This window comes from Podarcis liolepis (genome assembly GCF_965112155.1).
Source record: "Podarcis liolepis genome assembly, chromosome: Z".
Taxonomy (NCBI): Eukaryota; Metazoa; Chordata; class Lepidosauria; order Squamata; family Lacertidae; genus Podarcis; species Podarcis liolepis.
This window is the reverse complement of record NC_139570.1, coordinates 27,061,605-27,083,883: the sequence shown is the minus strand read 5'-3', so window position 1 is coordinate 27,083,883 and position 22,279 is coordinate 27,061,605. Positions and strand designations below refer to the sequence as shown.

The following is a 22,279-nucleotide window of genomic DNA, read 5'->3' as shown; positions in this document are numbered from 1 at the left end:
AAATGGGCTTTTGGGGAGCCATTTTTAAGAAATTCATGTAGTGAGTACTCATATCAATGTTCCTTTGAAACACACCTTGGGTTGCAGGAGGAATCCCAAACAGCAAGGAAGAGAGCTGAATGTTAAGATGCTCAGAGGGAGCTGTTAACTCAGCAAAGGTTCAGGGGAGACTGGGAGATTTATGTCTGTTCCTCCTCTTCCTGGTAGATTATATCCCTCTGTCTGAGTTGACCCTTCCTTCCATGGAAACTCCTGGCAAGTGAGCCTTCTGGCAGTCAACATGGGTATTCCTATGGCAACTCTGACCTTCCCACTGCCAATTTAGCTCGTGAAGTCCTGGTAGAGGGGATGAAGCAAGAGGTCTGGGGACGAAGGCAGTGCTTACAATGAGATCAAAGAGGGTTACTGGAAGTGTCCAGGCAAGATATCTATTGGGGCTGCCTTGGGACTGGAATAGGTCCTCTAGGTCCTTGGCTACAGACTGGGGTTATTTGTGGTGTCTGAAGCCTCCTCCTACTTTGGGCAGATATAAATTCAATCAATCAGTAAGAGGTCTCCTGAGGTCTGGATCAGGCAGGACCCTTATAAAGTACTACAAGATCATGTATGTGAAGTACTATGAATGCTAGTAAAAACACACCATAGTGGTAGTTTTGTTATTTAGCTCAGAGGTGAGGAACCTCAAGTCAAGGGACCAAATGCAACCCCCTAGGTCTGTCTATCTGGTACTCAGGATTCTCCCCAGGCTACACCTTCTCCTCAACCACATTCCACCTCCACCCTTCTCACCACTCCTATTTTGTATCCTCCTTGGATGTTTTAGTGCAGCCTTTCCCAACCCAGATGGTGTTGAACTACAACTCCCATCACCCCTAGCTAGCAAGGCCAGAGCTCAAGGATGATGGGAGTTGTAGGCCAACAACATCTGGGGACCCACAGGTTGAGAACCGCTGCTTTAGTGTGTCTTTGAACTCTGACAATGTCACTTGCTTTCCTGGATGGAGGGCAGAGAGGTTGTCTGAGTGCATGTAGAAACTAGCCTACTGAACAAAGTTTTTCTTTAAAAAAAGTTGCCCCACCTACGTCTGCCTCTGGCCCCACTTACCACTGTGCCCCTCAGTCTGAAAAAGCCCCCCTACTCCTGATTTAACTCAATGCACAGCAGATCTGTTTCAAATGTCCAACATTTCAAAGCCTCTGTGTTGTGTGAGCACTAAATCTGTGTTCCACCTACACAGCCCCACAGATAGCAACTTAACTTAAACACCAAGAAAACCTCAATAAGTGCCAAAGATGTTCCATCAATGCAACAGAAGGTGTGTGATGAGCTCATTTGCATGTTATATAAGCAAGTCTTTAGTATCACCGAAAACCCCAACTGTGGACCACACTCATCCAAGCAGGCCAGTGGACTTTCCCTTAATCTGTTTATTCAGTGCAGAATGAGAGCTTGATAAAACACATCAAGCTTTAAAGCTGTGGGATATATCCAGCTTCACAAAACCAGCATGCTGAACTCTAATTAATGTATGAAGGGGTTGAGACCATAGAGTCAGCTGTCCTGCCAGGCCTAGCTAGGTCACTGCCCTTATCTTGGGAGGGAAAGTTACCAATCTCTTTTTTATTTCTTTTTCCATCATGTGAACAAATCAGTAAGAATGTCTGGGCTGATTGCTCCAAGCCTTGACCATCAAGTCACCTCTGTATTTCAATACAAATAATTTAGAAACATTTACCAACTTTGAAATGAAATTGTACTGCCTTTTCTTGCTATATGGAAAAGCACATGAATCTGACCTTAGAAGAGTTTAAGTGCTTTCTATGCTTAAGGGGAAGAGGGGAACTTTGGAAGCAACTTAGAAGGGGGTATTTTAAATGACTAAAGGCCTATATTTCTGCTTTACTTTGCTACATGTTTATTAATTTGAACTCTCTCACACAAAAGCATACTTGCCTCAGAACGGGCTCTAGGCATCCTGGGAATTCTCATTTTATTCTTTAACCAAATTACTACTAGAATACCAACAAAAGCAGAGAGGCTAGTTCAGTTCATCCCAAATGAAATGTTTAAGCAGCAGCATTAAGATGTCTTAGCCTGATGAGTTTTGGAGGGGCGGTTGTGAAGGCATCGTTGTTGCTAGATAAACCTACAAAAGAAATGAGATTGAATCATATTAGTCTCTAATGAAAATAATTCCAATTTACTCTGTGTAGGATATTATCCAAAAACATGTTTGTGCGCATGCAGAGCCACAGGCTGCTCAAGCTGCTTGTTTGTTTATTCCCCAGTACAAGGAAAAAGATACAGAGGTATATATATTTTCTCTCATGGGTGGAAAATCTATTTTGACAGAAGGCATTGGGTGAAAAATGGAAGTTGTTTATATTTCATTGGAATAACAGAGAGCAAGAACAAATAAATTTGTATTTGTTAGTAGGAGACATATTGAAATATTATTACATCTCACATTATCTTCTAGCAGACAATGCATTTCACTGCTTCACTCTAAGTAATGTAGAAGTACAATACAAAATATCTGCATATCTATATATCTTAACACATAAGAATTATTTTAGCATTTTAACACTCATGTCTTCCCCCAAAAGAATCTTGGCAACTAAAGTTTGTTAAGGGTACTGAGAGTTATTAAGAGACGCTGAACAAACTACAGTCTCCAAAATTATTGGGGGGGAGCATGACCATGATAGTGGTACAGGTGTTCATTAACTGTTTGTTGTGGATGTGACCATACATTATCTGAAACTAAGTATTATCCTGTGCACAAATATTTTTTGAAGGTGACCCAGAAACTACAACTAATCCAGAATGTGGCAGCTAGACTGGTGACTGGGAGCGGCCACCAAGACCACATAACACCAGTCCTGAAAGACCTACATTGGCTCCCAGTACATTTCCGAGCACAATTCAAACTGTTGGTCCTGACCTTTAAAGCCCTAAAGGTCCAGTATACCTGAAGGAATGTCTCCACCCCCATTGTTCTGCCCGGACACTGAGGTCCCGTGCTGAGGGCCTTCTGGCTATTCCCTCGCTGCGAAGAAGCCAAGTTACAGGGACCCAGGCAGAGGGCCTTCTCAGTAGTGGCACCTGCCCTGTGGAACTCCCTCCCACCAGATGCCAAAGAGAAAAACAACTACCAGACTTTTAGAAGACAACTGAAGGCAGCCCTGTTTGGGAAAGCTTTTGATGTTTGACAGACTATTGTATTTTAATATTTTGTTGGAAGCTGCCCAGAGTGGCTGGGGAAACCCAACCAGATGGACAGAGTATAAATAATAAATTATCATCATCATCATCGTGTTATGAACACTCTCCTTTTTCTTCCTCATTTTTGTAATTCATCTTTGAACAACAAAAGGAGGGAAATGGCCAGCAGAGAGTGGCGAACCACCTCTCACCCTTCCTCAATTCCTGATTGCACTCTCCAGGCTCTGCTTTTTTCAGTTACGTATACAAAGCAACCAGGTAAAATTACACAGAACTTTATGTAGCTTCTGGTTTTGACTGAGATTCTGGAAAGAAGCCTCCAGCAACAGCTATTTGATAAGGCCATCTCAAGAGACAACGTAACTCTTCACCCTGTCTGCCCAGCCAACTGCCTCCCCATCTGCCTGTATCTTTAATCTCCTTTCCTTAATTTATTAGCTCACAGCACATCAAGAAGTGACGGCAAAGGTCATCTCTCTCCTCAGCTGCTTTTGATTGGACACATTTGTCTTTCCAGTGACAGCCCGTCAAATGTCAAACATACTCCTGATAGAATGGAAGTTGGTTTTGACACAACTGGAGCTTTTGGAGGACAGAACAAAATCAATCAGCCATGGTATCTTTTCCAGTTAATTTTTTTTATATGAACGCTGCTGAAGAAAAAGATTTACTCAAGCTTCTTTTCATTTCTTAATAGCAATCCATTTTGTCAAGCACATATAACCATCAAGCAGTGGGCCGCCTTTATCACATTCACCATCAAGCCTGTCTTCAAGAAATAATCGTTAACATAGCACCTAGCTTGCTTGTTTGCTCCCAGCATATATCTCCTACCTTTCCTTTTTCAACAGAAAAATTCAAGGAGTTTGTCCTCTCCCTTCAAACAGAATCCAATAAATTCTGTTTTAGATGTGTCTATTCAGTAGCCCCACCCATTTATTGAATTACCTCCTTAATTTATTCCAAAGGGTTAATTGGTAGGGAAAAAGTAACATTATGTCATCTGCATATACTGTATTACAATACTGATTTCTTCTGCCCACCTTTATTCCTCTTATCTTCTGGTCATCTCTCATTGCTAAAGCCAGACTTTCTTTAAAAGCTGTAAATGGTGGTAGTGCAATGGCAAGTGGAGGGGAGACTTGCCATCTTGTCCTTCTCCCGAGGCACTAAAATGTTGGAACTGAAAATCCACTTTGGAGCTTGCATTGTTTATTCATTCTTCTCCCTGCCTCCCCACTGCCACCCCTATCACATCATCCTGTTTAGATTTTGGAAGCATCTTTCCAGGTTAGATTTGTTCTCCCAAGGATGGATAATTCCACACACACACACACACACACACACACACACACACACACACACACACTTATTTTAAGCCTCAACCTTTATTTCCCCAGGTGCTATTATCACTTTGCACAGTTACAGCTCCTACCTTCACTCTGGACAATTTGATTGGCAGAACATCAGCCCCAAATGAAACAACCTTTAGTGAAACATTTAATGAGCCCCACCATGACCCTAATTTAAAATGAATACTTTTTGAAGAGCGGCACAGCTAAGAGACAAAAGAACATCTTTGGTGCTCTCTCTCTCTCTCTCGCTCGTGTGTGTGTGTGTGTGTGTGTGTGTGTTAAAAAATGAGGAAGTGGGCGGGGGGAATCACAGTGGCCTCTTTCTGTCAGCGCTCCTGAGCTCCCACACTTAATTTCCCCCCCCCCACCGCTACACCTGCTTTCATCTCTGCAAAACACTATTGCTGAATGTGTCTCACTCTTGATCATCCCCAGGTGACAATCCTGTTCCTTCATGCTCCTTTCACTTTTTGACCCAGTGCTTGCACTTCCGTTTTCCTCTAACAAACTCAGCATCATTTGTTCCACAAACAAACAAACAAAAACCAACACTGAGTATACAAGACACAGAAAAACCATATAAGAAAAGAAGGGCTCCACAGCTTTCATTACATGCATGTCTACAGCAATAAGAAGTTATTAAGACAGTGATGGGCATCCTCCAGCACATGGGACTAATTACTTACTTACTTACTTACTTACTTACTTACTTACTTACTTAATTAGATTTCTACCCTGCCTTTCCTCCCAAAAGAGTCCAGGCCAGCAAACATCAAAATTTTAAAGCAGTACAATTAAAATAAAAGCATATTATTACATGCCACTCCAATCTCTGAGCAGTGTGTGATTCCAGGGGTTCCAGGTGCTTATGCAGGGTTTGTGTTTCCTTTGGAATGGGGGACAGTAGGGACTGTGGCGTCTTTATGATATTTGGTTTATTTACTGATATATACAACCTGAGCCTACGATGGAGGGGTTCACAGCATCAACACCCCAAGAGGGTCTTGCTTCACCCAAAGCCACAGCCTTGGATGTGAGCAGAAATCAGGCATGTCTTTCTCCTGACAGGCATGGAAAGATCAGCTTAGCCTCTTCACATGCTTAGGAGAACAGCTTTGGTCATATCCTAGCTGACCTCTTGTTATATTTTACCTTATGAGACTCCATGACTTGGACTACATGTGGGAAGTTGGAAGCAATAAATCTCTGAACAGCAGAATACTCAAGTAGTAGGTTTGCATATACTATAAAGCAGGTATAGGGGGATTTGTAACCCTCCAAAAATTGCTGGACTACAACTACCCTCATCCCTGACCATTGGCTATGCTGGCTGCTGCTGCTGGGAACTGGAGTCCAGCAACACCTGGAGGGCCACAGGTTCCCCACTCCTACTATAAGTGTCTGTTTAACAAGGGCAATTTCCTGTAACACGTTGCCATTTAAATCATTATCCCTATGCTACCTTCAGGGCATGTTTAAATTTTCATTCATGTGCGTGGTGCAAGTATGCTGTTCTTCAAGCAATGCTGTCTCCCCCCCCCCCATCTCTAGAAGTAGATGTTCAATGAAAAGATGGACAGTATGAACTTAATGGGTGGAATAAGAGGTCTCCCAGACCTCATTACGGAACCAGTGATATCTTTCATTCATGTTAGAAAATGTCAATGCAAATATTTTCCTGGTTGTCGCTGGTTTGTTTTTGTTTTTCTTACAAAAAAATTTTTTTTTGCAAGCGCTGCCAACAGTGTAAGCAAATATGAAATCATTATTTGTCAGCAAGCTTGTAATTTTACTGCTATGGACATTGCAATAAAATTTTACTGCTATGGACATTGCAATAAAAATTGCAGCAACTCCCACCAATGACATCCCTGACTTTCCCATTTTGGGATCCAGGAAGCCTTTGTGGATCTTTGCCAGCAAAGGGCTGCCCTCGGGTGCTATGCACCTTGATTTGGGAATGGGTGCTATTCTCAGGCTACCCCTGGCTGTTGCTTAGTGACAGAGCACACACTTGACAAACAAAAACCCCCAGCTCCCATCTCTGGCATTTCCAGTTTTGAAACAGATCAGGTGGTAGAGAGAAAGGTCTAAGACCCCAATAGAGCCACTGTCCGTCAGACTAACCAATACTAGGCTAGATGGGCAAATAGCCTGCCTGGTAAGGCAGATTCCTAAGTTCCCATTTACACAACAAAAGTGATCTGAGCCTTTACACAGAAATACAAACTGACTCAGACTCTGTGATGATGATCTCAGGCCCTTCTTCAAGTGCCTCCTCTACTTGAGGTCCAAAGGGTGGCAACACGAGAACAGGCCTTCTCTGTAATGGCTCCCCATAGTAGTGCCAGGCAAAAACATTCCTCTTCAACCAGGCCTTTGACTGATTAATATTCTAAAGTCTTTTAAATGTGTTTGTGGGAGGGAGGGTTATTGTTTTGTTGTTCCTATTTCAATATTTATTTGTGCTTTTATCTTGCGTTTTTATCTTGTGAACCATCCTGAGATCTTTTGATGAAGGGTGGAATAATAATAATGATAATAATGCAGGAAGTTGCCTTATCTGAGTCAGTCCAGAGTTCCATCTAACTCAGTATTGCCTACACTGACTGGCAGCAGCTTCCCAGGATTTCAGACAGGAGACATTCTCAGCTCTAACTGGAGGACAGGGGATTGAACATGGGACATTCTGTATGCAAAGCAGATGCTCTATGCCTGAGCTGCAGCAGGACAAAAGACTCAGCTTCTACATTTTGAAATGTATTGATGAAGAACCTGATAGATCCAAAACACCTTGGATTATAAACATTTTGACATTAAACTGTTTCTTCTGCCTCCTAAGTAGAGGGCAAGCCACCCCACCCACTTTGAGACTGAGGCTCTGGGGAAAGGAAGAGTCAAGAGTTAGACCATGCCAGGGGCACAGGAAGGTGAGGAACAGACTGCCTACTGCCACCCAACTGCAATCTGCCCTGATTCAGCACTAAACTGTGTGTTTTGCTGGGGGAAAGCAGCAGGTGAAACAGAAGTGTGGATGAGCCCTAGGACACAAAACTTAGGTTAAAGCACAAACCTTACAAAGATAAACTTTACAGAGAAAGAATACATCAGCTGATTTAGAGATGAATTGGGCAGATATATGGACAAGTATATGTGCCCACTTGCTCCCATCACCAGCTCTGTGGTGACTTTTTCAGAAGTGTCAAAATTCTTCAAGGTGCAGGGGTAGCCAAAACAGCTGTGAAACTTTACAAGATCAGTGACTGCAGAATATGGAGTGTCTGTTGGGGTTGGGGATAGAAAACTAGGAGGGAGGTAGAATGGAATGGAGTAACATGGACAGAGGCACTTTACACTGCAACATTTTGTTGTAGGATCATCAGAATCATCTCCTCTTTCAGCTTCCATCCAGACATACAGGTGCTCCTCCTGAAATACAGACCTCCCCTGTTTTCATTTCAAAATTGATGCAAATCCAAACTTACCCTGGAAACAGCACTTACTCGCTTGTGCATCTGCCTGCAGAGGTTATGGGCACTTCAAGCATTGTAATTGTTCCTTCCCTTTCATTAGCCTCCAGTTTGCCCTAAACATTTTAAGAGGAAGAAAAATTCTAATAATTTGCTTGAGCAAATTAATTCCTCAAAGAGCTTCGCTTGCCAGTAAGCCTAAGTGTTTTGGCTCATGCCAGGAACAGCGTTTAGAAAGGGACAAATTCAGCATTCGGCTGACTTTCTCTCTCTCTCTCTCTCTCTCTCTCTCTCTCTCTCTCTATATATATATATATATATTTAAAAGTCCCTGAAGAGGAACATCATAATATTTAGAGCTGGGAAGCACAAGTGCTCCCACCTGCCATGATAATATCAACAGTAAATTGCTCCCTGGGTCATAAACTGGGGCAATGGCTTAATAACAATGTTATGTACCTGCTATGAAAGAGATGCTTTTCATTTATGTGGAACATAGCAATCGGGATGGACTGCTAGGAGTGCCAAAGAAGTGCCTCTACAGCAGCTTCTGCTGAATTTCAAAAAATATATCTTTTATTTTGTAATTTTAAAATTATGCATGGCATGGAGAATGTTGTTTACCTCTGTAGGGAGAGAGACACGGGAAATGTATCCTTGTTTATTCTCCTTGATCTCTCAGCAACTTTCTATACCATCAAGCATGGTATCCTTCTGGAGCTGTCTGAGTTGGGGGTGGGCAGCACCTCTTTGCAGTGGTCCCAGTCTTACTTGGATGTTAGTTTTCAGAGAGTGGTGCTTTCAGGCCCGTGGAGACTTCTGTGTTGTTTACCATGTACATGAAACAAATGAGTGAGGTCATTTTGAGTTTTGATGTTGTCAGCAATATGGTGATGACCCACAACTCTGTTCATAGCTGTCAACATTTCCCTTTTTTTAAGGGAAATTCCCTTATTCCGAATAGGATTCCTCGCAAGAAAAGGGAAAAGTTGATAGCTATGACTCTATTTCTTTACATTTGCAGGTGATGCAGTAAATTTGCTGGACTGATGTCTTACATTATAGACAAGATGAGAGCCAACGAACTGAAGCTCAGACCAGTTACAACTGAGGCACTGTGAGTGAGTGGTTTCCTAGACTGGATGGATGGGAGGCTGCTTGCTTTTAAAAGGGTTACACTCTCTTTGAAGTATCAGATACATAGCTTGATGGTAGTTCTGGAAGCATCATTGTCACTTGAGGCTCAGGTGATCCTGATGGCATGCAATGCCCCTATCTGGGCAGGTATAACATAACCTCTGTTGTCTACACTGTGGTAACCTCTAGGTTAGATTACTGCAATATGTTATATGTGGGGCTGCCTTTGGAGATGGTTTGGAAACTTCAGCTAATGCAGAATTCAGCTGCCAAGTTTGAGCATATAATCCCAATTCTGGCCTGACTGCACTAGCTGCCAATTACAGGCAATGACCTTTTTAAAAGTAAAGGTACCCCTGCCCGTACGGTCCAGTCTTGCCAGACTCTAGGGCTGTGCGCTCATCTCACTCTAGAGGCCGGGAGCCAGCGCTGTCCGCAGACACTTCCGGGTCACGTGGCCAGCGTGAAGAAGCTGCATCTGGCAAGCCAGCGCAGCACACGGAACGCCGTTTACCTTCCCGCTGGTAAGCGGTCCCTATTTATCTACTTGCACCCGTGGGTGCTTTCGAACTGCTAGGTTGGCAGGCGCAGGGACCGAACGACGGGAGCGCACCCCGCCGCAGGGATTCGAACCGCCGACCTGACGATCGGCAAGTCCTAGGCGCTGAGGTTTTACCCACAGCGCCACCCGCATCCCAATGACCTTTTTAGGCACATCCAATTGATGTGCAGACATGCATGTGCACATCGCACCGCCCCCAGATGTGGCTGGGAAAGAGGGTGTAATGGAGGCCGGGCAGGATGCGTGGGGGCAGAGCAGGCTTACATGCACTTTGCCAACATGTGCAGGGGGCAGGAAAGCAATCCCCGCACAAAATGGTCCTTGCCTGCAGTTTCTGAGTCCAATTCAATATGCTGGTTTTGATCTATAAAGTGAAAAAATACCACTGTTTGATGGGATGCGGGTGGCGCTGTGGGTTAAACCACAGAGCCTAGGGCTAGCTGATCAGAAGGTTGGCGGTTTGAATCCCCGCGACGGGCTGAGCTCCTGTTGCTCGGTTCCAGCTCCTGCCAACCTCGCAGTTCGAAAGCACATCAAAGTGCAAGTAGATAAATAGGTACCGCTCTGACGGGAAGGTAAACAGCATTTTCGTTCACTGCTCTGGTTCGCCAGAAGTGGCTTAGTCATGCTAGCTACATGATCCGGAAGCTGTACGCTGGCTCCCTTGGCCGATAAAGTGAGATGAGCGCCGCAACCCCAGAGTCGTCCATGATTGGACCTAATGGTCAGGGGTCCCTTTACCTTTATATGGTCTAATGTAAGCAAAGATATATTTCAATGCAACTGTGTTAAACAGTTTAAAGACGGGCTGAGCTCCTGTTGCTCGGTTCCAGCTCCTGCCAACCTAGCAGTTTGAAAGCACATCAAAGTGCAAGTAGATAAATAGGTACCGCTCTGACGGGAAGGTAAACGGCATTTTCGTTCACTGCTCTGGTTCACCAGAAGCAGCTTAGTCATGCTAGCTACATGATCCGGAAGCTGTACGCTGGCTCCCTCGGCCGATAAAGTGAGATGAGCGCCGCAACCCCAGAGTCGTCCATGACTGGACCTAATGGTGAGGGGTCCCTTTACCTTTATATGGTCTAATGTAAGCAAAGATGTATTTCAATGCAAGTGTGTTAAACAGTTTAAAGATAAAATGAATAAAAACTGTGTTACCAAAAAATACAATTAAAATGGGACTATCCTCTTGTGAGAACTTTAACAGAGAAGAGGAACTTCGCCACTGTGTCTGTTACAACCAAGTTTGTATTGGCGAAGAAATATTCCAATAAATATGCCTTCTTACATCCCTTTTATTATCCCACAGAAGAAAATCATGTTGCAGCCAGCTATTCACACTGATTAATTTAAGCTCTCAAGTATCCCATAATACCAAAGCATTAGTCTGTACTGCCATCAAGGTCAAGCCAGTTGCTCTGTTGTTTTTTTTAATCAGATAATTTCTCTTAGGTGGGACAGAACACTGAAGCTTTATTTGTTCTTCTCTTTAAAAAAGCAAGGTTCATGGCCAGCAGGTAATCAGTGTTGCAATAAAGGAAAAGGAGAACAACAATAGCTAAGCTATGTTGGATCCCCTCTGACATCTGCCTTCGGTACTCTCAAAATGAATTGAGCATAATCCAGTGATAAATTCTCCAGTACCAGCTGCACTGAGTAAGGAACTGAGTAAGACCACGAAAGTTACTTCTTTTCCTTTGCCTCTTTGCTTTCTTGAAATCAACGTTCAACTCTATGTGTGTCGAGAGAAAACCCCAATGTCTTTTTAGAAGTCTGTGTTTACTATTTTTCTTGGAGCAGACTGAAGTTTTTGCTGTTTTGATATTGCTGTAAGTTTGGGAGTGGGTTTGCGACGGTCCTTAAGGGTGCCTCCCAACCCTGTGATTCTTGACTATTATTCTGGTGAGTACATAAAAAGAGCCCAAGGGCTCACCTAGCCCAGCACTCTGTTCTCACAGTGGTGGACCAGATGCTCCAAAGGGAATCTCATAAGCAGGACCTGAGTGCAACAGCTTATTCTCCCCACTTGAGATTCCTAGCAACTGGAGAAAGAACATCATGGCTACCAGCCACAGGTTGCCTTATCCTAAATGGATTGTTCCAACCCTCTTGTAAAGCCTTTCAAGTTTATAACCTTTACTACAACTTGTGGGGGAAAATTCCAGAGTTCAACTATATACCTCCTTTGGTCTGCCCAGAATCTTGCAGCATTTCGCTTCACTGCCTCCACATTCTGAGAGCAATCAAAACATTTCCCAAACAACTTTCTACAAAACTTGCATAATTTGATAACACTCATTTCATGTCTCCTACAGCTATTAGTGTGGCTTACCCTGAAGGAAGATCTCTGAAAGCTTGGCAGATTACAATTGATAGCTTGTGACATTTGGCCAATTATATTTGTTTTATTCCTTATATTTATATCCTACCATTATTCATGGATACCAAGGCAAGGTACCCCAGGTAATCAGCCATCCAGGCTCTGAGCAGGCCTAGATCTGCTGCTCTACAACAATGTAACGGCCCCATTCACCTTCAGACTACACCCTAGGACAGGGGTAGGCAACCTAAGGCCTGGGGGCCATATGCGGCCCAATCGCCTTCTCAATCTGGCCTGCAGACGGTCCGGGAATCTGTGTGTTTTTACATGAGTAGAATGTGTCCTTTTATTTAAAATGGATCTCTGGGTTATTTGTGGGGCCTGCCTGGTGTTTTTACATGAGTAGAATGTGTGCTTTTATTTAAAATGCATCTCTGGGTTATTTGTGGGGCATAGGAATTTGTTCATTTCCCCCCCAAAAAATATAGTCCGGCCCACCACATGGTCTGAGGGGTGGTGGACCGGCCCACAGCTGAAAAAGGTTGCTGACCCCTGCCCTAGGACCATACTTTGATGTGTCTCAATGAGAGTGAAAATGGCCCAAGAAGTCATAAGTGACCAGTGGAGATTACTCACTCGTGGGCACTACTGAACAGCAAAGAGTGATGAAAAACAAGACCGTTTGAGATATCTCTTTCACCAAAAATGTATTGGGGGGGCCTTAGAGGTCAAGAACTATAGGCCGATTTCGTTACTAAATAACGACTATAAATTGTTTGCGGATGTAATGGCAGAAAGATTTTAAAAAGTATTAAATAGTAGAATTCACAAAGACCAAACGGGCTTCCTACCAGGGAGACAATTGAAGGATAACGTAAGAAATGTGATAGATATCATTGAATACTTGGAAAGTAGAATAGATAAACAGGCGGCCTTGATATTTATTGATGCCGAAAAGGCATTTGATAATGTTTCTTGGCGTTTTCTGATAGAAAATTTGAAAATGATGGGGATGGGAGAAAGATTTAGAAAAGGTATCGAAGGTATCTACCATGAGCAAAAAGCAAAACTTGTAATAAATAATACTACATCAGAATTTTTTGATATATCCAAAGGGACTAGACAAGGTTGTCCCTTGTCTCCTTTATTGTTTATAACAGTATTGGAAGTACTTACTAAGAGACTGAGGGAAACAACAGAGGTTAAAGGAGTCAAGGTAGGGACTAAGGAACACAAAATCAAAGCCTTTGCGGATGATTTTGTATTAACACTAGAAGATCCAAAGTATAGCGTGAAAGAAGCTTTACAAAAATTCGAAGTGTTCGGTGCTGTGTCAGGCCTTAAAGTTAATAAGAATAAGACCAAAATGCTGACTAAAAATTTAACCAAAGAAGATATCGTAGATTTAGAACAAAAGACGGGAATTATGATAGTAAAGAAGGTGAAGTACCTTGGAGTGTGGATTACAGCTAAAAATATCAATTTATACAAGGACAACTATGAGGTCACATGGAAGAATATTAAGAAAGATTTAGAAATCTGGGAGAGAATGAGATTATCCTTTTTGGGGAGGATAGCGGTTATTAAAATGAATGTCCTGCCCAGAATGCTATTTTTATTTCAAACCATTCCTGTACTTAAAGGGTTAAAGCAGTGTAAAGAGTGGCAAAGAGTCTTGGCGAGATACATCTGGCAGGGAAAAAGACCGCGAATAAAAATGAAAATATTGGTAGATAAAAAAGAAAGAGGGGGTTTCTCCCTACCGGATTTAAGTTTATATTATGAAGCGGCGTGTTTAATGTGGCTGAAAGATTGGATAAGACTAGAAAATAGGGACATTTTGGATTTGGAAGGCTTCGATAACAGGTACGGGTGGCACTCGTACCTGTGGTACGAAAAGGTGAAAGTACACAGAGGCTTTCTAAACCATATCTTTAGAGGACCAATATTTCAAGTATGGGAAAGAAATAAAAATCTATTGGAAAGGAAGACACCTTGGTGGATTTCACCAATAGAGGTGTTAACTGTTAAAAAAATCAATATGGAAGGGAAGAATGCCACCTATGAAGAACTTACGCGGAAAACTGATCAAGGCATTAAACTCAGACCGTACGAAGAGATAAAAAACTCATTTACAGGGTGGCTGCAATACCACCAGGTAAATGATTTGTTAAAAGAAGATAAAAAGAAATTAGGATTCGAAGACAAAAAATCTAAATTTAATGTGGAAGTTAAGAATAAAATATTGTCTAGGATATATTATATTTTACTGGAGTGGTATACAAAAGACGAGGAGGTGAAGGAGGTTATGACTAAATGGGCGATAGACATTGGTTATAACATCGACTTCGAGAGATGGCTGGAATTGTGGAATACTAACATGAAGTTCACGGCATGTTTACGGCACTAAGGGAAAACCTGTGGAAAATGATCTATAGGTGGTACTACACGCCAGTGAAGCTGGCTAAGATTTATAGGTTGAAGAATAAAAGATGCTGGAAATGTGGAGAGGTAGAAGGCGACTTCTACCACATGTGGTGGTCATGTAGCAAAGTGAAAGGCTTTTGGGAATCGATCTATAACGAACTTTAAAAATTTTTAAATACACCTTTCCCAAAAAACCCGAAGCTTTTCTGCTAGGAATGACGGGTAAAGAAATTAAAAAAGAAGATAAGATTTTATTCCTATATGCCACAACAGCCGCAAGAATCATGTTAGCACAAAATTGGAAAACGGAGGTTATACCAAATATAAGTGATTGGCAGGTTAAAATGATAAATTATGCCGAGCTTGCTAGAATAACAGGAAGATTAGGAGATCAAGACGAACAGAAATTCCATGATAATTGGAATAAATATTTGATGTATATTGGAACTAAATTTCAGACGACACTGGCAGGGTTGAAATAACTCTAACAGCAAATGATTACTAAGTAAAAGAGATAAAATGACCGTAAATCTTATTTGATACTTACCAAAGGAGTGGAGGGAAGTTCAAGGCTCGGCAGAGCCTAAAACAACTTTGTACTATACTTATGATTTGTGGAGTGGATATAATATGTGCAAGTTATGTAATGGATTTTGTATATGTCTATATGTATAATAATAATAATAATAATAATAATAATAATAATAATAATAATAATAATTTATTATTTATACCCCGCCCATCTGGCTGGGCCTCCCCAGCCACTCTGGGCGGCTTCCATAAAAACCAAAAATACAGTAAAATATCACACGTTAAAAACTTCCCTGAACAGGGCTGCCTTAAGATGTCTTCTGAATGTCAGGTAGTTGTTTATCGCTTTGACATCTGCTGGAAGGGCGTTCCACAGGGCGGGCGCCACTACCGAGAAGGCCCTCTGTCTGGTTCCCTGTAGCTTTGCTTCTCGCAATGAGGGAACTGCCAGAAGGCCCTCGGCGCTGGACCTCAGCGTCCGGGCAGAATGATGGGGGTGGAGACGCTCCTTCAGGTATACTGGACCGAGGCCGTTTAGGGCTTTAAAGGTCAGCACCAACACTTTGAATTGTGCTCGGAAACGTACTGGGAGCCAATGTAGGTCTTTCAAGACCGGTGTTATATGGTCTCGGCGGCCACCCCCAGTCACCAGTCTAGCTGCCGCATTCTGGATTAGTTGTAGTTTCCGAGTCACCTTCAAAGGTAGCCCCACGTAGAGTGCATTGCAGTAGTCCAAGCAGGAGATAACCAGAGCATGCACCACTCTGGCGAGACAGTCTGCAGGCAGATAGGGTCTCAGCCTACGTACCAGATGGAGCTGGTAAACAGCTGCCCTGGACACAGATTTGACCTGTGCCTCCATGGACAGCTGTGAGTCCAAAATGACTCCCAGGCTGCGCACCTGGTCCTTCAGGGGCACAGTTACCCCATTCAGGACCAGGGAATCCTCCACACCTGCCCGCCTCCTGTCCCCCAAAAACAGTACTTCTGTCTTGTCAGGATTCAACCTCAATCTGTTAGCCGCCACCCATCCTCCAACCGCCTCCAGACACTCACACAGGACCTTCACCGCCTTCACTGGTTCTGATTTAAAAGAGAGGTAGAGCTGGGTATCATCCGCATACTGATGAACACCCAGCCCAAACCTCCTGATGATCTCTCCCAGAGGCTGCATGTAAATGTTGAAAAGCATGGGGGAGAGGACAGAACCCTGAGGCACCCCACAAGTGAGAGCCCAGGGGTCTGAACACTCATCCCCCACCACCACTTTCTGAACACGGCCCAGGAGGAAGGAGCGGAACCACTGTATAACAGTGCCCCCAGCTCCCAGCCCCTCAAGACGGTCCAGAAGGATGCTATGGTCGATGGTATCAAACGCCGCTGAGAGATGCAGCAGAACTAGGAAACAGATCTCTCCTTTGTCCCTAGCCTGCCGGAGATCATCAACCAGTGCGACCAAGGCAGTTTCAGTCCCATGATGAGGCCTGAATCCCGACTGGAAGGGATCCAAATGGCTTCCAAATCCAAATTACGTATATATACGTAATACTAATAAAAAATGTATTGGGGGGCAGGACAAGCAGTGGGAGATGGAGAGATATATAGTGGTACCTCGGATTACAGATGCTTCAGGTTACAGACGCTTCAGGTTACAGACTCCACTAACCCAGAAATAGTACCTCGGGTTAAGAACTTTGCTTCAGGATGAGAACACAAATCACGCAGCGGCAGCAGGAGGCCCCATTAGCTAAAGTGGTACATCAGGTTAAGAACAGTTTCAGAACCAATTAAGTTCTTAAACCGTATATGGAAAGTTCTTAACCTGTATATGGAAAGTTGTGGGACTTTATTCTGGGTACAGACGGATAAGATTACATACACACACACACACACACACACACACACACACACACACCTCCTGTATGTGTGTGCTGCAGGTTTAAGTTTCTTTTTCTGGGAGCAATCAGATTTTGCCACATGCTTTAGTAACCTCTTGAGAGGATTACTGGAACATGTTTGTGGGTGGGTTGGGGCTGCCCCAAAGAACATTTAGATGCTTCAGTTAGCCTAGAATCGTTACATTCAGACTTTATAAAGTATAAAATTCAAAGCCTTTCACATTGTCTCGGGCTCTCTGGGGCATCAGATAGTGTTCTCTTTCCCAGCCCTAACAATGGAATCCAAGAGCAGGAAGGGAGATATCAGCAGCCTTGAAGAAGCCCTAAGCTTTGCAGAAGTACAAAGAATGTTTAGGGAGTAAAGAAAAAACATAAAGGGGAAAGGAAATTGTTTGGTAGGAACTGAGCAAGATCAGTAACCGCAGAATGTCGGGTGACCGTTGGGAAGAAGATGAACAACTAGGAAAGGTGGACTAGGATAGAGCAGGGTGTCACCAGCCAATTTAGATCCTTAGACCCATGGAGATGGGCATGCTGTCATGGACTTCAGTTCACTTTTCCATGAGATCTGGGTAAAAATTGGATCCAGTCAATAATCTGAGCCTTGAAAAGCACGTGATGCATCAGCACTTACACACAAGAAGACCTTGCACTCATGCACACATGGCTAGCTGAAACTACTCTGCACAGTAACATTTTGCTGCAATTCTGAATTGTTGTCTCTGTCTTACAGATAAGCTGGTGCTTAACCATGACAATGTTCTAGCGGCATGCTGGAATGTAAACAGCTAAATAGGGCTTCAGGGCAACAGAGAAATACAGCCACAGACTGTAAAAAGCTGAGTGCCCTCTCTTGCTATTCACCCCTGGGGTGTACGAACTTGGGGTGTCCAGGAACTGTAATGAGTTCAATACTGTGAGCGGTTTGTCCCTCTCATAGGCGCCAACTGTATGGGGCTGAGGACAGCTCAGCCCCACCCCACAAGTATGCAGGGATGGCCTGGTCTGAGTCCCTCATCCGCAGTCATGAGGAGCTGGGTCCCACTGGGCCTCCCTGTGGCGGTAGTGGAGGGCCCTGCTGGGCCTCCTCATTGGCACCAGAAGGCCCCAACTGGCCTACCTGCAGTGACAGAGGGCCTTGTCAGGCCTTGCAGCCTCCTGCCAAAGCACATAGCTGTCAGCTTACAGATTTGAAAATAAGGGGCCAGCAGCCTCGAAAATAAGGGATCAGCAGCCAAAATAAGGGATTTTAGTCAACCAGCTGAAATGCGAAGTTAAAAGGGACCAGATCATTTTGGAGAGCAGCCTGTTTTTAGCCCTTCATTTCCAGAGGTTGCTGCTCAAGACACCAGCTGATGAAACACTGTAATTAAATAACTACAAGCAGCAACCACTTTTCACGCAAAACGAAGTCCAAGCTACGAAGATGCTGCTGCAGTTCTGTATTTTTTCTCTCATTCTCTATCTGCAGCTCTCAGTTCCATCAGGCGGGGCGGGAGGAAGGAGAGGGGGAAATAGCGCCCGAAGTAAACCCGCAGATCAGACCATCTATGCTAGTCTACCACTACAAATCTATGGGAGAAGCACTTGCTGTTCTTCCTCTGCTTTCCCCCTCTATGGTTAGCCCTTGGAACACCTGCCCGTGCCTCCGCCTCCTCCCCCTTGAACTGCTTTCTCTATGGTTGCCCTCACTCTCCTCTCAAGGCTCCTCAGCAATTCATAGGCCGCACCAGGCTGCCCATCTCGTCCGGGTCCTTTGGTGGTGCAGCCGCAGTATGGCCTAGCAGAGGCAGCGGCAGCAGGCAGAGGGGAGGCCCCAGGCAGAGACGCTCAGTTCGGCGGCCACGAGGAGGATGGCAGTGGAAGGGCCCGAGGCTCCCGCCAGTCCCAGCGGGGAGGGACTCTGGGGGGCCAAGGCTGGTGAGAAGAGGCCGGAGGGGGGCAGGGTGGACAGCCAAGCAACACAGTTGGAGCCTCCTTCCTCCCTGGCCGGCAGGGAGGGAGGGAGAGGAGCTGCTTCCTTTGAAACCCGGGAAATTTAAGGGACATCATCAATAAGGGACAGCAGCAGGACACGGCACTGGGATAAGGGAGTTTCCCGCCAAATAAGGGGCAGTTGACAGCTATGCCAAAGCATGTGACATCATATGCATTTGTTGCAAGTGTGACGTCACACGCAAGCGACAAGCCCCCCCAATGCTCCGTCGGAACTCATTGTACCTGGTCCCTCTCATTGCCACACAAAAGATTTAGGGAAGGAGGAAACACACTTGGTGCGAGCGTATGAATGACATTTTAAGATGGCGTCACCAAGATCAATATACATATATATACTTTTCCTCCAAGGAGCTCAAGGTGGCATACATGCTTCTCCATCTCCTCATTTAGCACAGCTACCCTGTGAAGTAAATTAGGCTGAGAGAGGCTACATGGGCATAGCCAAGAGGGAGGCAGGGGGGGGGCAGCTGCCCCCCATATCAAGTAAATCAATACAAATACTTAATTAACTGAGATTCTGCCCCCACCCCAACATAAAGCCTGTCCCCACCAACATAAATCCGGGCTATGTGCATGAGAGCCAGTGAAGACTACCAGTGGACTTCATGGCTGAGGTAGAATTCAAACCTTGGTATACTCTCTAGTCCTAGTCCAACACTCTAACCATTATACCAGATATTTTATTAGGGATGAGTACAGGGACATGACAAATCTTTAGGCTCTGGTTTAAATGTAATTCCCTCCCCCTCCCCCCCCATCTTTCTCCCACCAAACAGAAAATGGAGGTTGGATAAGGATGAATATTTTATTTTATTTTATTTTAGGCTGTGGACCAAATCCAGCTGAGTTCTGCGCCAAACTGGGCATATTCAGAAGGACTTGGGTGTTGCATGAGTCAGGTACAGACAGATGCAGATGGCTACAGATCAGCTTGGATGGCCAAGAGCAGGGGTAAGCAAACTTTTTCAGCAGGGGGCTGGTCCACTGTCCCTCAGACCTTGTGGGCGGCTGGACTATATTTTTTTTGGGGGGGGGGGATGAACAAATTCCTATGCCCCGCAAATAACCCAGAGATGCATTTTTTTTTAAAAAAAGGACACATTCTACTCATTCTACTCATGTAAAAACACCAGGCAGGCCCCACAAATAACCCAGAGATGCATTTTAAATAAAAGCACACATTCGACTCATGTAAAAACACACAGATTCCCGGACCATCCGCAGGCCGGATTGAGAAGGCGATTGGGCCAGATCCGGCACCCGGGCCTTAGGTTGCCTACCCATGGCCAAGAGCAATTTGCTGCTATCGTGGTGTAGAGGCAGGCATCAGGTGGGAAAACCCCACAAAGAGACTGAGAGCTACCATAATCACCGGGGGAAGGTAGCCCCCTACTGCCTGACACTTCTTCCTGCATGGTGCAAAGGAGCAGGAGCAGAAACTCCACTGCTCAGCAGAATGGCCAATCCTGTCTGGCGCAGGGGGCTCCTTTGCAAACAAATTATCAGACAATATGCTTGCAAGGGCTCAGCTGGCAGAACTGACAATCCGCCCACGTCTGCTTTCAGCTGGAGATGAGGAGAACAACATCTTTCTCCAGCTTCCAGGTGTATGTTTAATGACTTTTTAAAAAAAAAAAAACAAACCCAGTTCACGAAACATAAGCTCCATCTCCCAAACTACTTTGGAACTGGTCCCTCAGATTGAAACCACTGAACAGATGGGGGTTCTGTGCACAGCCAAAATTTATATATTGCCTTCTTATGAAGCAGCTTGTGAAGTATTTACAGGATGAATAGTGATGAAAGAGAGAAAATAGCAGGTATCTTGGTTCAGCATTTAGGGGTGGAGTTAATTTTAAGAGGTTTGCAAACAAGTGCTGGCCAGTTTTCTGAACAAACAGTGCCCTCTTTTGGTTTGCATTTAAAGTAACACATGTTTTAAAGCAATGCTTTTTTCAAAAAATAAAAAAACTGTTTAGGGCTACTGTCATTTTCCTGCTCATATTGAAACCAAAACTCTGAGATAATGGAGCAGGAATTGGAGGAGGCTCAGGGACTTATTATGTCGTCTGTCAGAACAGCCCATTAATTGAGAGACCCTCCTTGCCCTGGTAAGGGAATGAGGGGATAATGCAGCTTCCAAGTGTTTGTGAAATATTGTTTGTGAAAGGTTAACATAACAGAAGTTTGGGAAAGAGGGAGGAAATATCAGGCAGAGGCTGGTGCTTATTTACTTCACACTAGCAGTTTAAATGTCACACCTTCTTTGCAAGATCGTTTTCATTTCTGGTTAAGAGCTCAAACAGGGCTGGGTAATCTCAGGCCTAGGGCCCGAAAGTGGCCCTCCAGGCATCTCTGTGTGGCCCTCAGAATTCTCTCCAGGCCACACCCATGACAGGCTCTGCATCACATCCTCGGTGTTTTCTGCCTGGCTGGGAATGTGCCTTTTGTTTGCCTGGATGGAGTACAGAGAAGTGTCTGAGCCTGTGCATAGAAACTAGACTAAACACAAAGATTAAAATTTGCGTGTGTTGCTCCTTTCATTTCTGGTTCTGGCCCTGCCCACCACAAGCTTATGGCCCTCAGAAGGTTGCCCAAAAAGGAATGGGGCCCTTGGGCTGAAAGGGGCATTTACTCTGGATCAAGCTCTCTCTCCCCCCACCTCCCAAAGCACAGTGTTTTTCAAGCTGGACAGGTAAGCACCTCTAAGATCAATGGAGCATACCTGCTCACAAATTGGAAGTCATGCGACACAGCTGACCAGGGATGTGAACCCGGATCCCATAGGCCCAATTCCAACATGCTTACTACTCTACAGTGCTTTTTGCCAGTTCACTATACATCCAGGCACTTGCTATGGATCTGGCCAGGGGACTGAGAGCCAAGGAGTTGTCAGAGGGTGTCACATGCTGATGGCAGGCCTGACAAGGATCTCCACTGGGAGCAACAAAGTGCACTTCTTAGCTGTGTAAATTACATACACGGTGCACGGTGTTTCCGTTTGCTCTGGCTTCTGTCATGGTGTCCTATTGTGCCAGAAACAGTTTAGTCATGCTGGCCACATGACCTGGAAAGCTGTCTGTGGCCTGAAGTGAGATGAGCACCGCACCCCATAGTCGCTTTTGACTGGATTTAACCGTCCAGAGGTCCTTTTCCTATTTTATTATTACATATATAATGGTTTATCAGCACCTACTGGTTAAAGCTGTGAATTACACTGTGCTGGCAAAAGTGCTGCTGCTTTTTCTCTTTTTAAAAAAAAAAAATCATTCCTGTAAAAATGTTTGCAAGATACAGTGGTACCTCGGGATGCGAATGGGATCCATTCTGGAGCCCCGTTCACATCCTGAACAGA

General features: G+C 44.4%; 2 long non-coding RNA genes across 2 annotated transcripts in view; one reads left to right on the top strand and one right to left on the bottom strand.

Moving 5' to 3' along the window:
• Nucleotides 1-9,880, top strand: part of LOC310698370 — a 758,866-nt gene extending 748,986 nt beyond the window's left edge. Inside the window, exon 3 of the long non-coding RNA XR_014521466.1 lies at nucleotides 9,578-9,880. This is a non-coding gene — a long non-coding RNA (uncharacterized lncRNA). The remainder of the gene's footprint in view (nucleotides 1-9,577) is intronic.
• LOC310698402 lies at nucleotides 1,720-22,038 on the bottom strand. The gene is made up of 3 exons (XR_014521503.1): nucleotides 21,650-22,038; nucleotides 8,067-8,167; nucleotides 1,720-2,147 (listed from the first exon to the last, which is right to left on the bottom strand). It is a non-coding gene; the product is annotated as an uncharacterized lncRNA (long non-coding RNA).
• Between the last annotated feature and the right edge of the window lie 241 nt (nucleotides 22,039-22,279).